Below are 25,948 nucleotides of genomic sequence, written 5' to 3'. Positions count from 1 at the left end.
GCACTGACACATTGTTACCCAGTTTTACTTTTGACTGCCTAGCACTATCTGCAAATAGTGTCTCACTGGGGACGAGAGCAGAGCTTCAAAGAAACAAGGCAGTTTAAAAAAATGGTTATGTAAAGTGATCAAAGATAATATTTCAGTCCTTCCCTTTTGGGATATTTTGAAATTACCAGGCTTTACTTCTCTTTGGTGTTTCGGAACTGAGTTCTCTGAATGTACAGAGACTGTTTGTGCAAATATACAGTTACAGAAAAAGAAAGAACTGAGCAATGAAAATAGGACAAAGAAGATACTTGACAAAGCTCACCAATAAAAGCCCTTCCACTCCGTGTTTACTGTATTTTCTCAAATTTTGTAATTGCGTCTGTAAATTCTTTTAAAGAAATTTAATATCTTTAAAACTGTTACCAAAGAATTTAAATAAAAAATAATTGATAAATCAAAAAGATTAAGCAACAAAAACTTGACATATTTTATGTTGTCATGACTATGTCTTAAAGATGCCTCAGAGAAAAGAAACAACCATACAGAATTTTTATAGCAAGAAATGAATTTAATGAGTTTGACGAATTATGCACACTGCATGTACAATAATAATGTAATATTGAACAATTCATGTAAATATTATGAGATTGCTTGGAAGTTTCATTATTAAAACTATTATCTGTGTATACAAAGTTACCAATTAGACTAATTATTGGCTTCTGTACTTTTGTTTAAAAACTGAAAATACTGTTGTGAATCTTGTGTAGGTCCTAGTAATAATCCTACTTCATAAATTTAGAGGCAGAATATTCCATAGCATATTTTACAGCATTATTAAAATTGTTTCAAAGCCAGTACAGATAAGTGGCATATACAAGAAACATGCTATTCAAACTAATAATTCATGAAATAGTTGCCTAAGCCAATTAATATGTTTATTGAGCAACTATGGCATGTTTTTCCAAATCTTTATCTTTAGTATCAAATATCTAATCATAACCCTTTAATGTAATGTATTCATTCATGCACATTCTATATCATGTTCTCACATGTGGGAGTAGTAATTTTACCATCAGGTATGTAATGATATGTTGGTGGTAGAGAAGTTGCACTAGGTCATATTTTTCAGATGTTTTATGCCTGCATATTTTTCTTTCTCGGTTCCATTTTCTATTCAATAACCACCCATTGCCTTCAGAAACATGATAAAATAAATGGGAACAAGGTACTTTGATTCGAAAGAATGACTGATATTCTACCTTAAGTCATGGTGCCAGGATCCACACAGTTATGTACATATCAGTTTATATCAGCTCATAACATGTGAGCTAACTTAATACATCACTAGAAATTATTTTCTTAATACAAGAATTGATATTATTTCAGTATGAATAACAAAAGCATCTTAAACCCGATTTACAGGAGTTATGAAAGTGGGAAGAAAAGTCAGTGTAAAATCAAAATTATTAAAGATGGAGACTAATTTTGGCAGGTCAATAAAGAACAAAATTTTGTTTACTTCAGTGCTGGCAATTGTAACCCCATTTGTGAGTAAGCTGTGCACCACTGAAGTATATCCCTAGCCTAAGAATATATTTTAAAAGAGACTGAAAATTAATTTTAATTAAATTATAGGATTTTTGAGTCCTGTGTAAGATTTTATTTTGCTTTAATCATTGAAATAATTTTTTAAAATGATATGATCAAGTTTAGTACCGTCATTTTAGGTGAAATTCCCTACAGCTTACCTTCTAAGTAGTTCATTTATAAATTATTGCTTTCATTTTTGAAATTATGATATAATTATTAATTCCTCTTCTTTCCTCTCTTCAAGCCTTCTCACATACCTCCCCTCACTGTCTTTCAGATTCATGGCTTCTTTATTTCATTCATGGTTGTTGCATGCATGTATGCATATTTTATATATGTACATATACATATATATTACTAAGTATATCCGTCTCAGTTTGCATAATGTTACTTGTGTGTATGTTTGCAGGGCTGACCCTTTGCCTCTTTCCTGGGGAAGACTATTTCTCCTGCACACATTTTTTTTTTTTTTTTGCCTGTAGTTCTTTACATAGGGGTGAGGCCTTGGGGGGACTTTTGGATGGGGAGTGCTCAATAAATAAAATAGGGAAAACTATGGTTGATCCAGGAAACCTGAGAAGCATGGTTCATTGAATGCTAGGATGTGATGTTAACTGAGAGTCACATATGAGAAGGGAAGCAGGATTGTCCAGATACAAAATATAAAGAACCTGATCTGTACTGATAAAGGAGGATAAATTCAAAACGATTAATTCAAAGCCATGGTAAGGCACTGGACATGACTTGGTATTTTCTTAGATAACGCAGCAGCATGGGTAAAATGACACATTTTTATTTTGATAGCCATCTAATCTATGAGTCTTATTTCACAGTATCTCATGTATGTAATTGAAGCAGGAATACCATTCGTTTCTAATAATTGATACACTGCTTGCATCAAATCCAAAGTTCCTGATAAAATTTGACATTAAAAAGTATCCATTTTGGAGATCTTAAATTTGGCTAAACAGCTTAAAATCACTATAATTGTTGAAAGTATTTACAGCAACATGAGAAAACTAATTTGAGCAATCTTGTGTTGTGTTTATAGAGTGATTTTTATTTTAAAAATCAAAGCCATATCATAAGTATTTTGTTAGTAATGCTACTGAGAACCCCATGGATCTATTGCATGACACAGTAGAATGTAGGAAAGTCTAGATATCGTGTATCATTTTATAACATTTTAACTTTACATTCTCTATTATTATCTGTAATTTAGCTGCTAGTTAAAGTTGTAATTCCTATGTGTTACTGTAAATTATTATACAAAACCTATCATGTTATAGAAAAGTCACATGTTTTGTAGTTTTATATTGACATGTTTTGCTGTGTTCAAGTAAAATTGTGAAATTATTTCTGTTTATTTAGTCTGAGCGATTCATGTTTTATCTGCCTTGTGCAACCCTATGTTGTCTGACTCTGTCAGTGAAAGTACAGTTATGAACACAAATGTGTGCATGGGTTTTCATTTCTTCAATTTGCATGAAATCATCACATTTTAGGACTATTCTCTTTAGGGTATTGATATATCATATGAAAGTTGCATTCTCATTAATATGAAGAATCTACATATAGACTTCCCTCATATCTGAACTAAGCTAATTACTAGAAATACTGTACAAATGTGATTTTCTGTATATCCTCTTTGCCATTTGATAGTCTTTTGTCTTTTTTAAATAAATGCCATTCTCACTAAAGCGAAATGGCATCTGTGCCATGGTAGTTTTTGTTTTCATCCCCCTAATCATTGTGATTTTTATCTACATCCTGTAAAAAGAAATGTTTCTAACATCCTCAGACCACTCTCGATGTTTAATTAGACTGATTTTGGAAAGTTATTTTTTTAAAAAAATCATCATTTCATAAAAGTAAATTAAAAGGTCATATAGTTATTACAGTTCATTAACTACTTCTCCTCAATTGTCCTTACATCTTACCCCTTGGAAATTTCAGGTAAATTAAAAATGGTAGGATAACATTTCACTAGTGTTTAGAAATTGTATATAAATTGATAAGAATAATAGGCAGGTTTGGTAAAGAAGGGAAGGAGAATGTTTTAGCGAGCCTTAACTTCCCAAAACTTTTCCTACTGCCAAAACAAACATGAGTTGAGTATCATTGTTCATTTCTTTTTTTGTCATACAAAAGAGATGTGAGAAGAAGAAGTAGTAGTATTTATATTCCTCAATGGAGCGTTAGTTTGAAATAAACTGAAACCAACCAAATGTCAAATTTCCAAAGACAGATTATCTTGAAATATTAACTCTGACAGCCACTACCTGGCATTAGTATTATAGCCTTTATGTTCAAACATTTCATTTAAAGGTAGCTTCATCGCCCCAGTCCTTCAGAAATCATTTCTGACTATTCTTATTTTCTCTGTACTAACACATAGTCCTTGAATTGTTCAAAATGAAGGAGTATCCAGCAATTCTCTTCCCCTCCACATACTCACTGCAACTTAAACCTCCAGCTTGCTGTACCGAGGTTATTATAACAGGTTTAGCTCCTTTTCTCCTGCCACTCTTCATCCTGTTCATCTATATGGTCAAAGGAGCATTGCCAGGTCCTGTTAGCTCAAAGGAGCATTGCCAGGTCCTGTTAGCTCAAAGCAGTCATATGACTGCTTATCTCAGTGTCAAGACGATATTTATTAAAATAGGCCCGCTACTTCCTGCACCCAAATTTCTGCCTCCTTTCCTGTTGCCTGCTTTCTGTGTTTTTTAAAAATATTATTTACATACCAATCCCAGTTTCCTTTTAATCCAGTTCTCCCGCTCCCCTCATCCTTTCCTTACCACACCACCCATTCACTTCTCAGAAAGGGTGAGGCCTCTCACGAAGAGTCCAGAAAGTTTGTCCCATCACTTGAAGCAGAACCAAGACCCTCTCCCCCCTGTATCTATGCTGAGTAAAGTATCCCTGCATAGGGAATATGCTCCAAAGAGCCAGTCAATGTTCTAGGGAAAGATACTGGTTCTGCTGTTAGTGGACCCAGAAACTGCCCAAGCCGCACAACTGTCACCTACATTCAGGTAGCCTAGTTCAGTCTTATGTAGGTTCCCCAGCTGTCAGTATGGAGTCTGTGAGCTCCAACTTGCTGGGGCCAGCTATTTCTGTGTGTTTCCTTATCATAGTCTTGGCTTCTTTGCTCAAACTATCACTTCTCTGTCTCCATGATTGTTCTCCAAAAGTTTGGTCAAGTGATTGGCTATGGATCTCTGCGTCAGCTTCCATCAGTTGGTAGATGAAGGTTTTATGTTGACAATTAAGGTAGTCATCAATAAGACTACAGAGGAAGGGGAAGTTCAGGCACCTTCTCCACTATTGCTTAGATTCTTAGCTGGGATCATCCTTGTGGATGGATTCCTGAGAATTTCCCTAGTGCTGGGTTTCTCACTAGCCCCATAATGACTCCGTCAATCAAGATATCCCTTTCTTGCTTTCCCTTTCTGTCCTTCCCCCATTTTGGCCATTCTGTTCCCTGTTCCTTTGTGTTCTTCTCCCTCTCTCTCTCACCTCCCGCTCCTCTTCTGTTCGTCCTCCCTGCCCCACTGCATGTTCCCAATTTTTTTCAGTAGATCTTGTCTTTTTCACCTTCCTAGGGGAATTCAAGTATGTCTCTCCTAGTATTCTCCTTGTTTCCTGTCTTCTTTGGGATTGTGGACTGTAGACTGACTATCCTTTCATATGCACTTATGAGTGAGCACATACCATGTTTGTCTTTCTGGGTCTGGGTTACCTCACTCAGGATGTTTTGTTTTTTCTAGTTCCATCGTTTGCCTACAAATTTCAAGATGTCATTGTTTTTCTAACACTGACTAGTACTCCATTGTGTAAATGTACCACATTTTCTTTATCCATTCTTCAGTTGAGGGGCATCTAGGTTGTTTCCAGATTCTGGCTATTATGAATAATGTTGCTCTACACACAGTTGAGAAAATGTCCTTGTGGTATGAGTATGCATCCTTTGGGTATATGTCATACAGTGGTATTGCTGGGTCTTGAGATAGATTGATTCCCAGTTTTCTGAGAAACTGCCATTTTGATTTCCAAATTGGCTGTACAAGTTTTCACTCCCACCAATAACTGAGGAGGGTTCCCCTTACTTCATAACCTCTCCAGTATCAGATCAAAATCATTAATGAAAGCCTGCCTTTTGTTTTATTCAATGACAGCAGCACATACTGGGCATGTCCCATCCTCAGCATCTTTGCTTCAGCATCTTTGCTCTGCCTGGACCTCTTTTGCCTTCATTCCTTCTTTTTTGTTCTTACAATGAAAAATTTAGAACTCTCTTTAAAACTGTCTTCCCCCCTCACCATAGACTTAACATATTATATATATATATATATATAATATAGATATATACTTCTCTATGTCCTATTTTGTCCTGATTAAATAAATATAATAGAATTTTTATTTTTCAAAGTTTTATATGTGATTATAGTTAGTTGATATTCTTTTAATGCTTTTGAGTGAAAGAATAACTTGTTTAAGAAAAAGGGAAACATGGTATTTTCAAAAGGAGAATACTTTTCTAAGATTTAACAATGATCTGATTCTCAATTAAATTATAAATTATTTCATGAATAAAAATTTCCCCAAAATATCAAGATATTTTCAAATAGGATATTACTTTAACTGTTGTAATGCATATCACCATGGTCATCTTGTTAGTATTCTGGGAGCCTCACTAAAATAACTCTTTGTCTCATAGTATTAGCAAACTTCAAGAAGATTAGAAGCTTGAGGTTACCTCTCTGCTTCCTATACACCTGATGAAATCTCCACTTAACGTTGAAACAACATTGAGTGGAGAACATTCCCCAAACATTATGCTTTTTGTCATTGTCTTTGATTGTCTCTCAAGAAATGAAAGTAAGGCCACATTGTTAAAGACATATAAAATTTCAGACACCAAACTTAGAGGAACCACACTGAAACTGACGTAGAAAGGACTAGCTCTCATAGTATTTGGTACTATGCAAGCTGCTAAGGTAGAAAAGCAATCAATAGAACTGCCAAGCTGCAAAGCCTGTGAAATAAAATGACTAATACAACAGAATATCCCTAAGGTGCAATAGTGTAGACAATAGCTGTCTAATTGGAGTTAAGGCTCACTCAAGAAGTGGGAATTCACTCCTGGTACTATAAACCTAGAAAACTACCAGTACTAAAATGCCATCCACCCTAGAGATCCTACAACTTCTATTTTCCTAAACCAGTGATTCATTTTCTTAATACTTGGTATAATTGGGTAAGATGGTACAGTTTCTATGTGCATTTCCTTGACAGCTAATAATATAATTTTTCATATCTTTATTAAACATCTATACTTCATCTTTTGATTGCTAATTTTTGTGATATATCTATGTAATGCTACATGGTTTAGGGTATTACTTTTGTGCTGTCTTATTGCTTACATCTTTTCCTTGTCTATTGTTAAGTCTTTTCCTGGTGTATAGCAGGTGGAACCTTTCTCCCACTCTATAGGTTGTGTTTTCACTTCCGGCACTGAAAGGAAACTTTTTAATTGCATGCAACTCCACTTGTCATTTCTTGGCATGTTTTCCTGAGCTGCTGGAATTCTCTTTAGAGTTTGTTCATATGCCTGTATGTTGAAAAACTTTCATGATGTTTTCCTCTAATAAATTCAGAGCTTCCAGCCTTATATTAAAGTCTTTGATCCTTTTTGAACTGATTTTTTGTGCAGGATGAGTGACAAAGATCTAACTTCCTTTCTATATATGTGGATATCTTATTTTCCAGCATCATTTGCTCAAGAGGGTATCTTTTTCACATATGCTGCTCCAGTTTCTTTCTGTTGCTATAATAAAACAGTCAACTTAGAAGATGAGCAGCTTTATATAGCTTGTACTTTCAGGTCACAGTCCTTCATTGAAGGAAGTCAAGGCAGGGATTTAAGGTGGGCCCATTTCTTATTTTGTGCAGTGTTGCTTCCACCAAGCAATTTAATTCACAGCCAAGAAGTATATTGAGAACCATAAAGAATGCTGGTTGCAAGCATATTGATGAGCGGTTTAGAGTCAACTACCTGTTATACAGAGTTCAGGGATATCTGTCTAGAGATGATACTTCTTAAAGTGAGTTGGTTTCTTTTATAACAATTAATTATTAATAATTCCCCATAAACATGTTCATAGGCCAATCTGATTTAGGCAGTCTCTCAGTTGAGATTAACTTTTAAGATGTCAAGCTCACACAGTGAAAGCTAATTAGAATGGATTTCTTTAATGTAAGTAGAAAATCACTTAGCTTTTTCTGCTCAAGTTTATTATTATATATCATTGATCTCCTTGAGTATCTTTTGTGTTAGAATGATGCTATTTTTCAGACAGTATAAGCTCTTTAGTATTGTTGAAACAGGTATGGTAATTTCTCTAGCATTTTTCTTTTTATTCAGGATTTCTTAGACTATCTGGGGGTCTTTTGTGTTTTAACAGGAATCTTAAGATTTTTTCCCTTTGTTTTTGTGGTGAATATCATTGGAATTTTGATGGCAATTGTATATCCTCTTTGGCAGTAGTCATTTTCTTTTTTTTAATATAAAATTAGAAATTAAAGATAAAGTTGTTCATTTGATACTGGTAATATTTTTAATTTATGTTCCTAGCCAGAAGATATATTTTGGAAGGAATTTACAATAGAAATGGTTACTCATACTACTTTATTTTATACTTTCTCATTATTCTTCATGCAAATACATGTTGACAATTTCTCACACCTTTCACAGTTTATATTTTATATTTAAGACAGTGACCTTTATGTGATGCAAGAATAATGAGTGGTTATTGTTTCCTAAACTTGAAGACAATATTCAAGCATAGTTGTCCTTCTCAATAACGAGTTCTCCGAAGTTCACATACTAGCTATGGTTATATTACAATATTTGGAGATAGTTTTATTTGCTTATTACAAGTTTACAGTAGAGCAAGGACTATATTTATAGTGAATACAGGCCAAAGATGTGTTAAAAATCCCTACATGATTTATGCTCTCACATTAGTCTTAAATATACAGTGAGTTCCTCAAGAAAACTCCAAATGTCAGTGATACCAGGTTTTGAAAAAGATATTTTTTACATAGCACCTGTTTGAAAAACCCCAATAAAGAAGATATTATTTCATTATTGTTTTATCAAGCATATATTAATTATGGTTTTGTTTACAATAGATATTATTGGAAATATAATAATACATTACAAATAATTCTCTTTTAAAGAACATATAATTTAAGAGGAAAGAAATTTATTGATTATTAAAATATAAAGCTACTAGAGATATAAGAAAAAGTGATGAGGAAATCATTACTTTTGTGAGAAGCTATATTTTCTTTTTGTCTCAGAGGTTATTAGATTTAGAGAGTTAGTTGAGGGTAAGGTATTTCTAATGTTTGGTGAAAGGACTATGAAACCTTTTATTCCTCCTCCTCCTCTCCATATGCCTATCCACATTCATTTGCAGTACTTAGCCTGACCCAGTGATACTTGTCAATTCATTCAAAATAATTGAAGTTATTTATTAGTTAGAGTTTCTCAAAATGTTGATGGATCCAGCAATTACAATAGTAATTCCTTTAAGATTTTATCTATTTTTTATTATTTCCACTTTTATATTCAGATCTAGACGTTTGTAAATGTTCATGGATATAGAGAACAGTTAATTTTTCAGGAGACAAATTAATTACTTAGAAAAGGGGAAGTTAGGATTTAATATGGTTAAATTTGGAAGTCTGAGTGAATAGTGAGTTCATGAATTAATTTCAGTCTTTTTCTTGTTGTTTTTTATTTTTTTATTTTTGAGGGGACTGATCAAAACTCTCAATCAGGGAGTAATAACTAACGGGAAATACTTAGTTCACATGTACAACTCACTTTGTGTAATGGCTTCATTGATCCTTAGCTTGATAACAAGACGATACAATATTATATACTGCCATTTTCATTTGCTTCCAAGTTCAGTTCTATTTTATGTGTGTGTTGTGTGGATTTTCTTTTAGTCTTGGTTGAATATGAATCTATCAGCATATGTCTCCTTTGAAGAGGAGATGCTCTGATTTCTCCCACTCTCCAAGCCATTTCAGGAGTCAGTATTTCTAGGACTCTTGGCCCTGGCTTGAGACACACTACTTTGTAATCACAACAGGAAGCAGATTTTAGGAGATGATAAAGATTCTGACAGTGAAAACCAAACAATGTTGTATTTGGAGTGGAAAATTGAAGTGAGGTTCAGTTCATTTATTTCCTTAAAGCTTATTCTTGTAACACACTGGAATTTCTTATGCTTTAGAACATTAGGAAGTATTGCAGGCTCTCCAGTTAATCAGTCTTATGCAGATCCAGTAAACTTTCCAGTCACTGATTTCCCTTGCTTCTGGAACACAGGTTATGCTTACTGCTCATACTTTCGCTGGTTTTCCCATACAGCACTTCACCGCCTCACCAGAGGACTTGCATGCATATGCATACACACAGAAACACACACACACACGCACATACACACACATACACATTTACACATACACACACAGACAGACATACAAACAGACACAGACACACAGACACACAAAGAGACACACACAGACAGACACACACTGAGACACACAGGCACAAAGATACACATAGATACACACAGACACACACACATACACCCCAGCTCCACCCCTCACAACACATGGCCTCACCAATGACTTTGTATTCACAAACAAAGTGTCTCACCAATGACTTTGCTTTTATGTTTCTCTCAGTGGTGCATAAACTATCTAGAATGTACATTTTCTCTTCTTCCTCATTTATTTAAACATATCTGCAACCACCTGAGCACTTTGGATATGGACTGAGATCCCAATATCCCCTGTGAAATACAGATCATTCTCATTTCCCCACTCTTACCTGGTCCCCAGCTGTGTCTTTCTGTATGTTATGAAACAGCAACATAGTCACGAGAGATGCCATTCAGGTTAAGTTAAGGGAGGGCCCACTAGCTAGATCTGAGGTGTGTCGATATATTATGTCATCAAAGTGCCGCAGAATTCACACTGACACAAGCTTTCTCCAGTACAACCTGAGCTAGCATCTGAGAATGATTGTGGCCCAAGGGTCTGGTCAATTTACCCAATGGTTTCTATTATTTCTGCAAGAACCTAGATTGGTTCTTTTCGTTAAATAACTCTCACTCTTCTGTAAATCTCTTAAGTTCATAGCACCTTCTCTGTATGTTTTTCCGGAGCTGCAAACTTATTCAATCCTAAAAAAGACTGTCCCTTCAGCTAATAAAACCTGTTTTGTGCTTTCCTCATGGAGGTTCACCTTACCCCTCAAACATGAAAACTAACAGCTTCCTCCTTAGACTTAGGTTTTCTTACACCTGATGACTTCATTTACATGTTACTTTCCAACACTTACTCTTTCCAAGAGAAATCTCATCCCATTTGATGCTTAACTTAAGTGTTGAAAACTGTACCTGACAGATTAATTCACTAACTAACTTAATAGTTTCAATTTAGTGTTTATTAAGTGACAGGCATTGTGAAGGTTTGGGGAAATACAAGCATAAGAGAAAGTGCTTCTGTCCTTGCTCACTGAGCATACACTTGAAAGATGTAGTTAGATATTGGTTTAACTTCATGACTGTGTTAAGCTGAGGAACACAATCAACAGTGTTAGGAGGATATAAAGCAGCAGGAACATGATGCTGCTGTCTGAAAGGTCTGTAGAAACTATTTTAAGGAAATTTTATATACACACGAAGCTGAAGTCTGTGTAGAAAAATTGGTTTGCTACCATGACAAATACTTATTGAACTAATAAAGCCATTTATGTTATGAAATGGCATTCCAGAAATAAGCATGATGTTTTTATCAATGATACAAACTTTCACCTTTTCTTATGTGACAAGTTACAGTTTACATTTCTCTTCTTGTAAGAAATATTTCTGATATACACTTCTTCAGTTCTATCTTCAAATATACATAAATTCATTTTCCAGCTGTAATTATGTTTGGGTGCAAATTGCAAGACACCACCTGAAGAAGTAAGGAGTCTATATGAGTTCAGCAGAGTCTTAAGCATATTTGCCAAATGTTCTCATGTTCTCAATACTTGTTTAAATGATTATCGTTCAACAGGCTTTATTTTAACAACTATTATCACATCATGCAGCCTCCACAGGTTCAAGCCTGCTTGTGTCCTATAACAGAGAGAGAGAAGTGGACATGGGATTCCCAATTTTAACCAAGAAGTTGTCTACAATAATGACCTTGGCAAAGTGAAAATCAATTTTTTTCAATGAAGTATCAATGATTGTGTAAACAATGCTTCATGTCAGGCTCCATGCCCAAAATTAGCTGCTCAACACAACAATGAACTCAGTAGTATCTTTGAGAACTTTATTGCATTTCCCTTCGATTTGACATTGGTTTTGCCTGCTTGATTTGAATGTCACATTGGTGTTTGATTTTGCTTTTGTTCTTGTTTGGTGTATTTCTTTCTTTGAGGCTTTTGTTTCTTTTGAGAGGGGACAGAGGTGAAAAAGAGCTCATAATATTGGGTGAGAAGTTGGAAGGGAGAATCTGGAAGAAGGATTGAGGGAGGAGAAACATGACCAAAATATATTTTATTGTATTGTTTTTTAATATCAAAATGTTCCTTTGTGCTAGAGAGTTGGCTCAACCATTGAGAAGCATTATCGCTCTTATAGAAATCCCAGGCTTGGCTACAGGTAGTCACATGGTGGCCAACAATCCTGTGTAATTCCAGATCTGATGCCCTCTTCTGGCCTCATTGGTCAGTGCATACTTGTCATGCACTTGCATACATGCAGGCAAAACCACTCACACATATGCAGTAAAAGCAAATAAATCTTTAAGAGAAATATTTATTTTCTTCTTAGAAAATAGTGAATACAGGTTTCTAAGACAAAAACACAGACTGTACTATTCCTTCACTACGTTGTTGTCCCCATGCAGACACAATCTCTGTCTATTGTTTCCATTTTCATTTTACCCCTTCTGCCTCATTAGTTCTGCAGTAGAGAAAAGGCCAGCACAAAATAAAGCTTAGATCAATCATTTCTCCATAGGCCAGAGAAAGCAAAATCAATCACTGTCCATTCAACTGGTTCTTAGCTATTGACTTTAAATTTTCCTGAGCTGAGGCCACTGTACTGCTAATTGCAGAGAAGTTTCATGCTTTTGCTTCAGCAGTCTTTATAGCTATCTTTAGAGAAGGCACATAACTAGACCTTTGTTAATTTCTTCTGTGAATTCTGGGATTTGATGAGGGTCAGGAATCTTTAACCTATGATTAGAAAGAAGCATGATAATAATACCCTAAGCATTATTAAAACGTTTGCATAGAAATCCCAGGTAGTTTGCTAAGGTATGTAGAACTTTCATTTTCACACCCTACTGCATGTAGATTTCATTTGGAAAAATTTCTGCGTTAACTATTAATAACTCTTCATTATGGGAACATTTAAAATATTAAAAAATAACTTATGTTGATACATATTTTCCAAACATGTTCCTTATACTCACAATGAATAAATCTAATGGTTGAGAATTATTATAAAAGTGCTAATCATATTAAACATATTAATCATTAAAAATCATACGCAGCTTCATTTATGTTCATAGCATTTTGATTAAATGGAGTGTTTTTGGATATCAAAATTATTCTTTCAGACACATCCTTTGCTCAGAATCTGCAGACTATTGACAGATACTCAAAACTAGACATGGTTATTTTATGTGATCTAACAAGATTGGTCAAATTCTGCCCATACAACTTAAATCCCACAGGTTTGCCACATATTATATTTAGATTATTTTTAAATTAATTTTTATTTAGCTCTACATTTTTCTCTGCTTCCCTCCCTGCTTCTCCCCTCCCCTTCAGCCCTCTTCCATGGTCCCCATGCTCCCAATTTACTCAGGAGATCTTGTCTTTTTCTACTGCCCATGAAGATTAGATCTATGTATGTCTCTCTTAGTGTCCTCATTGTTGTCTAAGTTTTTTGGGATTGTGATTTGTAGGCTGGTTTTCTTTGCTTTATGTTTACAAACCACTTATGAGTGAATATGTATGATAGTTGATAATTGTCTTCCTGTGTCTGGGTTATCTCACTCAAAATGATGTTTTCTAGATCCATCCATTTTCCTGAAAATTCAATATGTATATTTAGAGTTTGAGGCATGTGTTCATAAAGAAAAATTACAGAAAAAGAAGCAAGATGACCCAATTTGTAAGTTACATATTTGCTTAATGAATGCAAAGAGCTTAAAGATTGCTTCCATGTTGTCTAGTTGGTTCTTTGTTTTTGCTATTGTATGATTCTGGAGACACTCTTGCTTGATATTGGCTGCCCTTCATTGCCATAATGAGCTCCAGAAAATTATGTGAATGATAGTGGATGCTATCACTTCCTCTTCTCTGTTTTTTCTTTGCTCTACTTTTAGTGACCATAAATTATCCATATTTTACTGGATCTATCAATATTTGACCTGAGAGTATTGAGTCAATTATGTCTAAATAGGTAATTACTTGACAAATACTACAGGTACTCAAATAACATATTTAAAAATATAAATATGTAAAAGTATATTTATTTACAATTTCAAAATATGACCTATATTTATCATTTCATAATACATATATTCATATTTGTATATAGCTATAGTGATATATATATATATATATATATATATATATATATATTAAGCCAACTGAGGACAGTAAACAAGTAAGATAAGAAAAAAAGCAGAAATAGTTAGAAAAGACTGGATGTATTTCTTAGTGTCATACATGTAGGAGGTAGTAGCCAAGATATAAAAAGGCAGATTCTATTTATATATGTGAATGTTATAGACCTTTAACACTAGAAAAAATAAGTGTATTAATAATCATTGCAGTTGGGAAGATAAAATTAGGCAATGCCCTTTTTTTCCTCTAGCCAAGAGAGATGGTTGGTAATAAATTGTGCATATTAAAATCAGAGAAATGATAAAATCTTGTTCCTGAAAATATCATCTAATAAAGATCACATCTTATTTAGGCATCCAATATGCATTAATTATTTAACTTTCAAATTGATATCTGAGGACTTGTGAGACAGGTCAGTAAGGAAATTACTTGCCTTACACATTCAATGACCTGAATTCTGAGTCCTTTAGGCCACAGAAAGAAGTATGTAGTGCTAAGAGTTGTGATTCAATGCTTTGCACAAGATGGGAGGTGGGCATAGGGGAATCCCAAGGAGTTCAAGGTCCAGCTAGACTAGCATTCATAGCAAGTCACTTTGTCTGAAATAAGGTGGACTGTGAGATATGAAAAGCTATATTTTCTATCCACATGCAGCCACTTGTGTCTACATGTGAACACATTGCACCTTCACACACACACACACACACACACACACACACACACACACACACAGAGAGAGAGAGAGAGAGAGAGAGAGAGAGAACTTGCAGTGTTATTTCAAAACAAAAACCCTGTATTTTCTTCCTATCTAGAAGTCACAAGAGAATAAATTTTGAAAAATCAAATTAAACCTGTCATTAAAATCTATGAAGGAACAAAGGAACAATTTCTATAAAATCAAACCAACAGGAAATGAAAAGAATATGCATGAATTTTTAGCCTCTCTTGCTAAGAATCTTTGTAGGTTTTTATCAAATGAAAGATGACTATTAAAACAGGTCAATCACTTATATTTACAATTACCAGGATAAAAGTCACACTGCATTATCTTGATCCTGTATTGTGATTTCCTTTTAAAATTAAAAATAAAACCAATAATGCAAAGATTGTATGTTATATATCATTATGGGCTACTGTGACATTATTTTATACAGAAATTGGTTAAAATGCTCAGAAATAGTGCAGAAATGGGAAATGATCACACATTTGACCCCTAACCAACAAGCTTTTGCAATTGTTAGCTACCGTTATGGAAAGGGAAAGACAGTTTCCTTGAAAGGAATGATACTGGGTATAACAATCATTTCTCAACAAAGGCTGAATGCTCAGGAACAGTTGGCCAGCACAAAATAGAATCCATGTTTTGTATTGTATTATGTTGTTGAAGTATGATTTCAATTGAAATGGCATTATATCAGTCTGCCGCTCCTTTTCTCCCTTCACCTCTTCACCACCCTTCAGCCTTTCCATTTTTCTCGCACATAAGTTTGTATATATGTGTATGCAAAATACATAAATATACCCTGTTGAGTTTGTTTCTGTAGTTTGTGTGTATGCTGTTTCAGGGCTGACCACTTTGTATTGGACAACTAATAAACAGACTTATTCCTGGAAGAGGCTACTTCTTCTGCAAGCAGTTGGTAGCAGCCTCTACTTCTTTATCTAAGAGTGGGACACGATGTAATTTCCTCCCTTCCATGTTAGTATATTCATTTATATCATCATTGCCCAGGTCTTCTTAATGCTGGCATTTCTACAAGAGACGGTTTCACACAGACTTCCTGAATTTAAACATCACAGAATTTAAAATCTTTTAATTCCCTGTTATGTGATGTTACCACCGGTTCAGGAACTATGACACAGATGCATCCACTGAGGCTAGGATACGCATGATCTGTTGATATCTGCATTCTGTTCTGTTTTGGTCGTCTGTGATGTCTCCATTTGCTGTAAAAGAGACTTCTTTGATGAAGAGTGGTAGTTACTCTTACTGCAAGTATAAGGATGAGATTTAAAATCTAGTAAGGAACTATACTGGTCTAGCAAAATGGCAGCAATAATTTCTGTTCAAAAATTCATGACCTCACTAGCTTTTGGAAGTTGGCTGGTTGTTTAGTATTAGGCTTGATTTTCCTCTTTTTGAATAAACCTTCGTTCAGTTAGAGAACTGTTGGTTGTCACAAACACATGAGTGCCATGGATTGCAATTGTATGTATGTTTTGTTAAGATAATCATTGTAGTTCAGTGTTGCAAGTGGGTAAAACTAATCGCTTTCCACTGTTGGCAGCTTTCATATTATTTTCTGGTACTATGGAGGCTAGATAGAAATAGTGTTTATTCAGTTGGGAAGGTCATAGGAGAACTTGAAGGACTTAGGAAGGGAAACCATAATCAGAGTGTATTATATGAAAACTCCTTATTTTCAATAGAAGATGTATAGAAAAAGAGAATAGATAGCCAAAAGAAATTTTAAAAGTAAACATATGATGAGAGTCATCATTAAAGCATCTGAAAGTATCCCACTGTGCTCACGAGTTTTATGTCAAATTAACACAAAGTAGAGTCAGCGGGGAAGAGGAAGCTTCAATTGAGAAATGGCTACATAAGACTGAGTTTTAGGCAAACCCATTGGGCATTTTCTTAATTAGTGGTTGTCATAAAATTCCCAGCCGGTTGCAGGTGAAGCCACTCCTATGCTGGCAGTCCTGGGTTTGATAATAAAACAAACTGAGAAAGCCATTGAGATAAAAGTGGTAAGCAGTACTCCCCCACAGCCTCTGCATCAGCCTCTGCTGCCAGGTTCCTGCCCCGCTTGAGTTTCTTTCCTGACTTCATTCAATGAGAGTGATATGGAAGTGAAAGCTGTATAAACCATTTCTTCCCCAACTTGTCTTTAATCATGGTGTTTGATCATGGTCCTACCTACTTCATCAATGCCACAGCTCCCAATAGTGGTACTCCCTCTGCGGGATATCTTTATATAAACCCCAAGAGCCCCTAAAATAAGAGTATTTGAGCAGAAAGTAAACTCCATGGTGTTAAAAAAAAAGAGAGAGAGAGAGAGAGAAAGAAGATAAAATTGGAAAAGTAAGGAGGTAGATGTGGATCTTAGAGAAGTGATGGGAGGAGTGAATATGATCAAAATACACTCTAAATCTCTCAAATAATTAGTAAAAATGTTGTATCTTTTCCAATGTGGATAAAAATATACAAAGAGAAGCCCACATAGCGTGGTTTTCATGCTGTCCTTGAGCTTGCCCTTTTATTTCTAATTAAGCTTCCTTCCCCACTTTCCAATCTTAAATTTTACTCAATTTTCTTAAACTGAAAATGCTTTATTGTCTATTTTTAGAGTGGAAATCACATCAAAAATAGTGATCGAAGCCAGATACCTGATCAATGAAGTGAGCATCCCTGACAACACTACTGCATCATCTGTCTCCCAGATAAGGTGTACTGTTTACAGGTCTTCTGAAAATCCTCTGGATCCTACAGTCAAGTGGTGGTTCCTCAATGGAAACTGCCTGTCATAAGGGTGTTCAAATGAACTTCCACAACACCGCTAATTAAATGCTGTTCTTCAGTGAAACCCACTTGATGAAAAATGAAATTCAATTGACATTAAGTAGTAACTCATGGATTACATACCAAATGTTTCTACTTAATCAGGTAAGTCTGCCACTTTAGTACCTTTAACTTCACAATCTTTCACTGAGAATTTTAATTCTGGCAATACTGTAACTTCCTCCTCCACTTTCAACATTTGGCTGTATAATAATGAAGCAAATTGTGCCTCTTATGTATAATTATGCTTAATTTTTGCATGAAGCATTTCATTTTGAAAAGCCATTTCCTTTATGAAAAACCTTAGAAAAAGCACATTTAATAGTGCATTTAATTCAACAAGAAATCAAAGACCATTTTTATATTTTAGACTGTACCTTAAAATTTTAAATCGTAATAGAAATATCTACAGGTATACTTCTATTTTTGTTTCTTGCCTTCTAGCTTATTATATTGTATAATATTTATTGTTGTACTAGATTGCATGTAGTTCAAGAGCTATGAGTTAGACATGCCTACAAGTCTAATGCTATCTTGAAAATGGTAGATTATACAAAATAACTTCAAAAATTTTAGCACTTGGAACCATTGATTTAAATACATATTGAGTCTAAAGTGTCCTTATAAAATGGGACTTGTTTTCATAGTGTCCCATAAGTTTGAGTATGTTGTTTCTTTATTTTCATTAAATTCAAGGAAGGCTTTAATTTCTTTCTTTATTTCTTCCTTGATCCAGGTGTGGTTCAGCAGTTGACTGTTCAGTTTCCATGAGTTTGTAGACTTTCTGGGGATAGCATTGTTGTTGAATTCTAACTTTAATCCATGGTGATCAGATAAGACGCAGGTGGTTACTAATATATTTTTGTATTTCTGGAAGTTTGCTTTGTTACCGAGTATGTGGTCAATTTTAGAGAAGGTTCCATGAGCTGCAGAGAAGAAGATATATTCTTTCCTATTTGGATGGAATGTTCTATAGATGTCTGTTAAATCCATTTGCTTCATTACCTCCATTAATTCTCTTATTTCTCTGTTAGGCTTCTGTCTGATTGACCTGTCCATTGGTGAGAGAGGAGTGTTGAAGTCTCCTACTACTAGTGTGTGCGGTTTGATGGCTGCCTTGAGTTTTAGCAATGTTTCTTTTACGTAAGTGGGTGCTTTTATATTAGGGGCATAGATATTCAGGATTGAGACTTCATCCTGATGAATTGTTCCTGTTATGAGTATAAAATGTCCCTCTCTATCTTTTCTGATTGATTTAAGTTTGAAGTCAACTTTGTTAGAAATTAGTATGGCCACACCTGCTTGTTTCTTGGTTCCATTTGCTTGACAAGCCTTTTCCCAGCCCTTTACTCTGAGTAGGTGCCTATCTTTGTGATTGAGGTGTGTTTCTTGTAAACAGCAGAATGTTGGATCCTGTTTTCGTATCCAATCTTTTAGCCTGTGCCTTTTTATAGGTGAGTTGAGTCTATTGACATTAAGTGACATTAATGACCAGTGGTTGTTAACTCCGGTCACTTTTTTGGTAGTAGAGTTTGTGTGTATCCCTTCTTCGGTTTGTGCTGGTGAAGGGTCTCTAGATGTCTGAGTTATAAAATGGAAATTTTTATAAAATATAATCATTTATAGAAATTTAAACACATTATAAATGTCAGCTAATTATTTATTCAATAAATTCATCGAACACTGAGAATTCATTGGTTGCCAGGTAGAAACAGAAAACCAAAAGGATACTCCTGTATGGTTGGTAAAAGAATCACCCAAACCAAGCTAGTAGAAACTTGAGGATAAGTGTATAGACAACTCTGAATACTTAAATTGAAAATGTCCACATGTAGATCAGTTGGCACAAGGGACAGTTGGCAGGCTATTCTTTCTATGGGGTGACAGATTCTGGATCTTGAAGTATCAGAAATGAAGATACGCAGGCATGGAATCTGTTCCATATAGGAGAACAGATGGCAAATGTGAAACAAGACCAGCTAGGCTGGGTCACATCCAGGCACACATAAAATAAGGAAGAGCAATGATAGAGCAAGCCTTTAGGCTTAAGATATCCACTGTACAAGAGTGCTGGGATGGAACCTGGAAGAAAAACAGAGCAGGCTCTACAATAGCATGAACTACTAAAGACCCTAGGCTACCCTCTCTCATGACTGACTTTATCCTTCTTAGAACTGAATTCCTGAGACAGGGACAAGCTGGCAGATTTCTTTTTTCTTTCTTTCTTTTTTTTTTTTTACACATGAAGAACATAAGTACTTTTATTTAATAAAGTAAAATCCACGCTAACTTGACTGATACATATTTACATATACTTTCCCCTCATATCCACAACTCAACAGATGGATGAATCCAGAGGAATGGACTCCATCATATGAAGTAGACTATATTAATATCTCCAAAGTTTATTCCAATCCATTTCTTCTTTTATACTCCAAAACATCTTCATTATGTTGATTGATGAGATAAACTCACTGGAAAACCGAGGTGCCCAAGGTCAGCCCAACTTTCAGCCAGTCAGGTTTGGCATGAACTGGCTCCCAGACGTAGAACTTTGACCGCGTTGAATAGCAGCTCGGGAACCTGGCCGGGGCCAGGACCCGCAAAAGCGGGCGCAGTACTGCAGACGGCCCCCTCTTGCTCTACAGAGTCCGTCCCTCAAGCTGGCAGGTTTCTAACTAGTGTAGAGTCTAAGGCATATAAATGAAACCTTCAGAATCTCAGCACTCAGAAGAATATAAAACAACATGTCATGGGTTAGGGAAAGAGAAAAGCTGACAGGTGGCAAGGGAAGAAGGCAATAAGAAAGGAAAAATGAAGAGAAAGAGAGTAAGAAAGGAGGAGAGGTAAGAACTATGAGCGAGAGAAAGAGAGAGAAAAGAGGGAGGAAAGAAGAAAGCATATATCGAAATTTTCACTTCTTCCTGGAAATTGAAAACTAATGGAAATATTTCTTTTATAAAATGTTAAGCAAAACTGATATTAAAGTATTTATTCTAATTTATTTTATCTCTTGAATGTATTTACACAATTGCATATCAAAGAGTGGCTTTATTTAATCATATTAGCATATGATCATTAAATTATTTATTTAGAAACCCTTGTGAAAATATTTGGCCAGATGTTTTGTTATTTTCCCCATTTGTGAAAATCTTTAGGAATATTTCCAAGTATATCATGCTTTAATAAACACAAGATGCTTCCCAAGCAATATGCTATATTATTGCCAAATTTAAAAACAAGAAACAAGCCAGAGAACCTGCAAAATAAACATTTGAGAGGAATATCCACAAAATAATGATATTCTTTAGAACCACAATTATACATCTCTCTAATGAGATCATCCCAGATATTTTAGTTAAACTATCCTATTAAATGTTACAAGGCATATTGTTGCTATAAAATATAGTGATTGTAATAGGTTTTAAAATATTCCATAACTTTTGGTTTCCTAAGAAACTTTGGTCTCCTCAAAAGTGCCTCACTATCTCCAAAGTCCTGTGGGTACAGAAACCTCTGCAAAAGTGACATGATCTTGGTGCCTTCATGTGGAGCTTACACAAGTGAAAATGTCTGGAAGGTAAGATACATAAATCAGTACTCTATAGTATGTATTTCATGGATAAATTAGGTATTCTTAGTCAAACACCGATGCACTGATCATCATTATCTAGTTTAAAATATAGATTTAGGCTTACAAGACTCAACTCTCAAATGAGTTGCTGGCAGAAAACGTGCTTGTTAACTGAGCTATTCCTATAGTTTTCCTGCACAGATATTTCCAGGCTCTGCCTACGCTAAGCTAGTCAAAGTTAGGATATCACCACAAAAGAGATTAACTCTCTCTTAGTCAGGCTTGCAAAGTGGGAGAGCATACAAGCCATTTGACAAAGCCACAAACAAGGTGTGTATCTACACACAGACAGCCTTAAATTAGATCCCGTTAACCTATTTATTAAGAACCCAACTATCTAGCTGTCTGTAAGCACAACTCCCAAGGGCACCTTTGTCCCCTCTCGGTCTCCAATAGATAGCCAATTATCTTAATGGCCAAATCAGGCAGGTTTATGATGGTTTCTAGTTCTTTGCTTTTCCTTATGTGTTAGAGGACCTGCATGATAATTACTATTTTCTGGACACAGCCATATAATCCATTATACATCGAGTTTTATGGAGAAAGTCCATAAAAATTGGACATGCTAATATAATTTTCCCTTGACAAACAGGAAGTTGCTTACAGCTATTCTTCACAAAATAGATACCATGCCAGTGACTTTTGTCTGAGTAAGACACCCTTCAATAAAACATCCCTAAAGCTGAAAAAAATGCTGCAGATTCAAAATCAAATTAATACTGTGCTATCCCTTATATAATTTCAATTGCAAATAGAAGATGGTATTGCTTATAATAGAGTTAAAAATTGTTGCCTGGAAAATTTCCCTTTTTTTCTTTTTGTAAACCTTTATCAAATCATGTTATTAATACATATGCTTAAATATGTAATATGTAAAATAAATTATGGCTGCATAAAATAAAATATTTATGCTGGTGAGATGGTTCAGCAAGTAAAGGTCCTCTGCCTGGCCTGCTAGAAAAGCAGAGAGAGTCTGACCCTCAGAATGCAAGGTAGAAAGAGCAAACTGATGGCTACAAGCTGTCCTCTGACTTCCACGCATGTGCTGTGACTTACTTGTATCCACACACACACATACTCGCAAAATATAAATAATAAATAAAAATAAGTAAGTAAAAACTTAAAAACAGAAAAAGCACAATTTAGTCCTATAAAAATATCTCTAAGTCAGAAGTCAAATAGGATGCTATTATTACCTAATCTCTCAATATTCTATACCTCAGATGCCTAATACTTATTTCATCATTATAAAATAAATCTGCTATAGTGCTTCTGATATGTTTAGTGAAATATATATTTAGTTGATATTTCTTTTTATAAACAGAAGTGCAATTACCTAATTCAGTTAATGTACTTGTAGTAACAGTTCTGAATGTTCATTAATGTTTCTGATACTTCCAATAATGAAAAATATAAATGGTTGTCCACATACCTTTAAGAGTATAACTCTTAAAAATTACAGGTAGTGAAGTATAAATTGAATGAGAATTAATTAGGTAATTCCCTGCCTTTGTATCTAGCCACTTACATAACTTTAGACAAATTATTTAAACTTTCTAAACATTAATTTTCTTATCTACATGATGATCTTAATGATCTGTTACAGAGTGATTGAGAAGCATCATTGAAACAGTCAGCAGTAATGATCCCTGGGATTGATTAACATGTAATTAACAGGAGCCACCCACTTCTACTGAGTTTGTTCAGTCATTTATTATCATGCTAAATGCATGAGTGTGGTAATAATAAACTATAAGCCAAGGGATTCCTATCATGTTGCTCATCAGATCCACAGCTACTGTCTGTGAAGAAGGCTCTCTCCTCTTTAGTTCCTCAAATATTTATTTTCTTTTCCTCATTGTTTTAGTTTTATATCATAAAGAGAGCAATTTATCTGTTAAAACTTTTGATTTCATGGTTCATCACTTGATAAAAATAATTTTATTTTATAACCTAAATAGTTTTAATATTTTTAGCATCTCAACTCATGAGAAAGAAGTGCATCTGTTGTTTTATTGTTTGACAGGGCTTTACTCTGTTGTCTAAGCTGCCCTGGAACTCGTCTCTGCCTAGGGATATGCTACCACACCTTACTGATTGCTTTGTAGTATACTTCTTTGAAATGTATTATCATATTTTGCATAAGAATTAGTTGAGCTTTGATATCACTATTCTACAATTTACTTTATAAAGTCATACAAATAGTTTAATAATAATCAAGCATAAAAAATTTGTATACTTGAAAGCTGGACAGTAGCAGCCATGGAAAATATGATACACTTGCAAAACTGATGAGGAATAATTCAGTCTATTTTAGAACTGCTAGATTATTTCAAATGCTACTCATAATCATGATTTTTAAAAATTATTCCATGTAAACAAAATTCGTTTTAAAAACAAGATATAAGGCACTGAAAGATGCTGAATTTAGCAAATGCTGCCAGAGCGGCATCAATTGAATTAGTATAAACTAGTTTGGCCTCGCACAGAACCCCGAAGAAGGTGTTTAGCATCAGCTTTACTGCACCAGAAGCATGAGTGACTTCAGGAAGTACCGGCGAGTCTTTCTCAGATCATATCACTTAAGGCATGGCTAAGTGATAGCTGATATCTTGATCTAATAACCTGAAATGAGGAAGAAAATGCTTAATTGTCTTTTTTGCATGGTCATAGTGTTATGGCAAGAGGTTATCATACATGTATGTAAGGCTCAGACTGAAGTCAACAGTTTGGATTTACCAGCATAGGAATCCAAGGATTTTGGAAAGCTGGGTATTGTAGAGATTTTACCATCTTTTAAAATTTTTCATTGAACAATTTTTGAATTTAATATGTGTATAAAGTGCATTCTAACCATTTCCCTCTCCCTCCAAGTAAAGTTTTCTCTTTCCTTCAGACTAGTCTCTTTCTCACACTCATGTTTGTTTGCTTGCTTGCTTGCTTGCTTTTTTTGAGTCCCACTGAGTTTAACCAGATCATCTCTGGGAAGCTGGATTTGGACATATCCATTGGATCCAGTTTGTTCCTTAGTGTGTGGATGAGGAAGACGATGACTGCTCTTTTCTCAGAACCCGTCAGTAGCCAATAGTTTACCAGGGAGAGATAGGAGCCAGTAAGTTGCTCTCTTGTCCATGGTTGGTTGGTGACAGGATCAATCTTGAATTACTTGTAGACACATCTGCAGGTCATCATAGCTGTGGCTATACAAGGTCCAGAAAAGAGTCATTCATAGCTTCTCTCCCTCTCTCCAGCTCTCACCTTCTTCCTCCTCTTTCTCCTTTGACGATCCTCGAGCCTAGGAACAAATCATATGAACATCTTGTTTAGAGTCAGACAGTCACTGACTTTTTACAGTTCATCTCACAGCTTTTAACTTCACAGTGGCCCCACACTGATAACACGTTCAGGAAAAACAACAATACGCTTTAATTCTGGTACTTTCTTTTTTCCTGCTCTGAATGTCATATGGGTAGTGAAAGCCACAGCAAACTGTAATGTCACAAGGGTAAAGCTACAAATGTTGTACTGTATTGGGCTGTTTAATAAGCTATGAAGTTCAGTATGTTAGATATATATTCTTTTCAAAATTATCTTTATTGAACAAAAGAGAAGGCATTATTTTGATGTTTTCTCCCTGATATATCATGTATTTTGGTCATATACATCTCCCATTACCCAATCTTGTTCCTCTCCTCTCCTATTGGTCCTAATCTTCTTCCCAAATAACCTCTCTCCTACTCTAACATCCTTAATCTCATCTGACTTTTGATAATTTCATATTATGATGGAATTTTTGAAAAAAAGTCCCATTTAAATAAGATTTCTTGAATATAGAATAACTTCAAAGTGAAGTAGTCATTTTGAGTTTGATTTAAGTTTACCAAAAATTAGAGATTTTCTTTTCTTTTCTCCTCCTCCTTCTTCTTTTATCTTTAAGGTCTGGCTATTAGAAAACTCCAATAACAAGAAAATAACATAATATTTTTAATAATCAAATGCTAAAATGCTTCACATTCCATTTAATTTTTCCACTGAATGTTTAGATACATAATCATATCTTTATACACTCTTGTCATGAGAGAATTATGCTTTAAAAAGAATCAAGTCATCTGCTCACAATTTGACACATGCAATTACTGAAAAATTTCCCAGGTACTACCTTCTGGCTTAGCATCACTTCAAGGTATTTTTAAGTCCACATTTTGGAACAGGGCCTCAGAAAATAAAGTTATTTCAATGGTATTTCTGATGAATCCATCTGGCCAAAGAATCTAAGGTTTGCTCAAAATCTTTGTCCAAACTGCAATTTGTGTTTTTGCATTTTTTTTTACTTTCTAATTCCAGAAGATTAGGGTGTTTCATTTCCTGTGTATATCTTTTTTTTTTAAACTTTACTTTATTTGCTTCCGTGCTCCCTTATCCAACCTTCCTTTATCCCAAT

The 25,948-nt window shown here is 34.8% G+C and overlaps 1 pseudogene; it reads right to left on the bottom strand.

The window, feature by feature from the left end:
• Window positions 1-20,218: 20,218 nt before the first annotated feature.
• The window catches only part of LOC101993941, a 58,272-nt pseudogene continuing 52,542 nt past the window's right edge, over window positions 20,219-25,948 (bottom strand).

Source organism: Microtus ochrogaster, chromosome 1 (assembly GCF_000317375.1).
Source record: "Microtus ochrogaster isolate Prairie Vole_2 chromosome 1, MicOch1.0, whole genome shotgun sequence".
NCBI classification, from domain to species: Eukaryota; Metazoa; Chordata; class Mammalia; order Rodentia; family Cricetidae; genus Microtus; species Microtus ochrogaster.
Note: the sequence above shows the minus strand (reverse complement) of the source record. Positions and strands in the feature narration are given on the sequence as shown.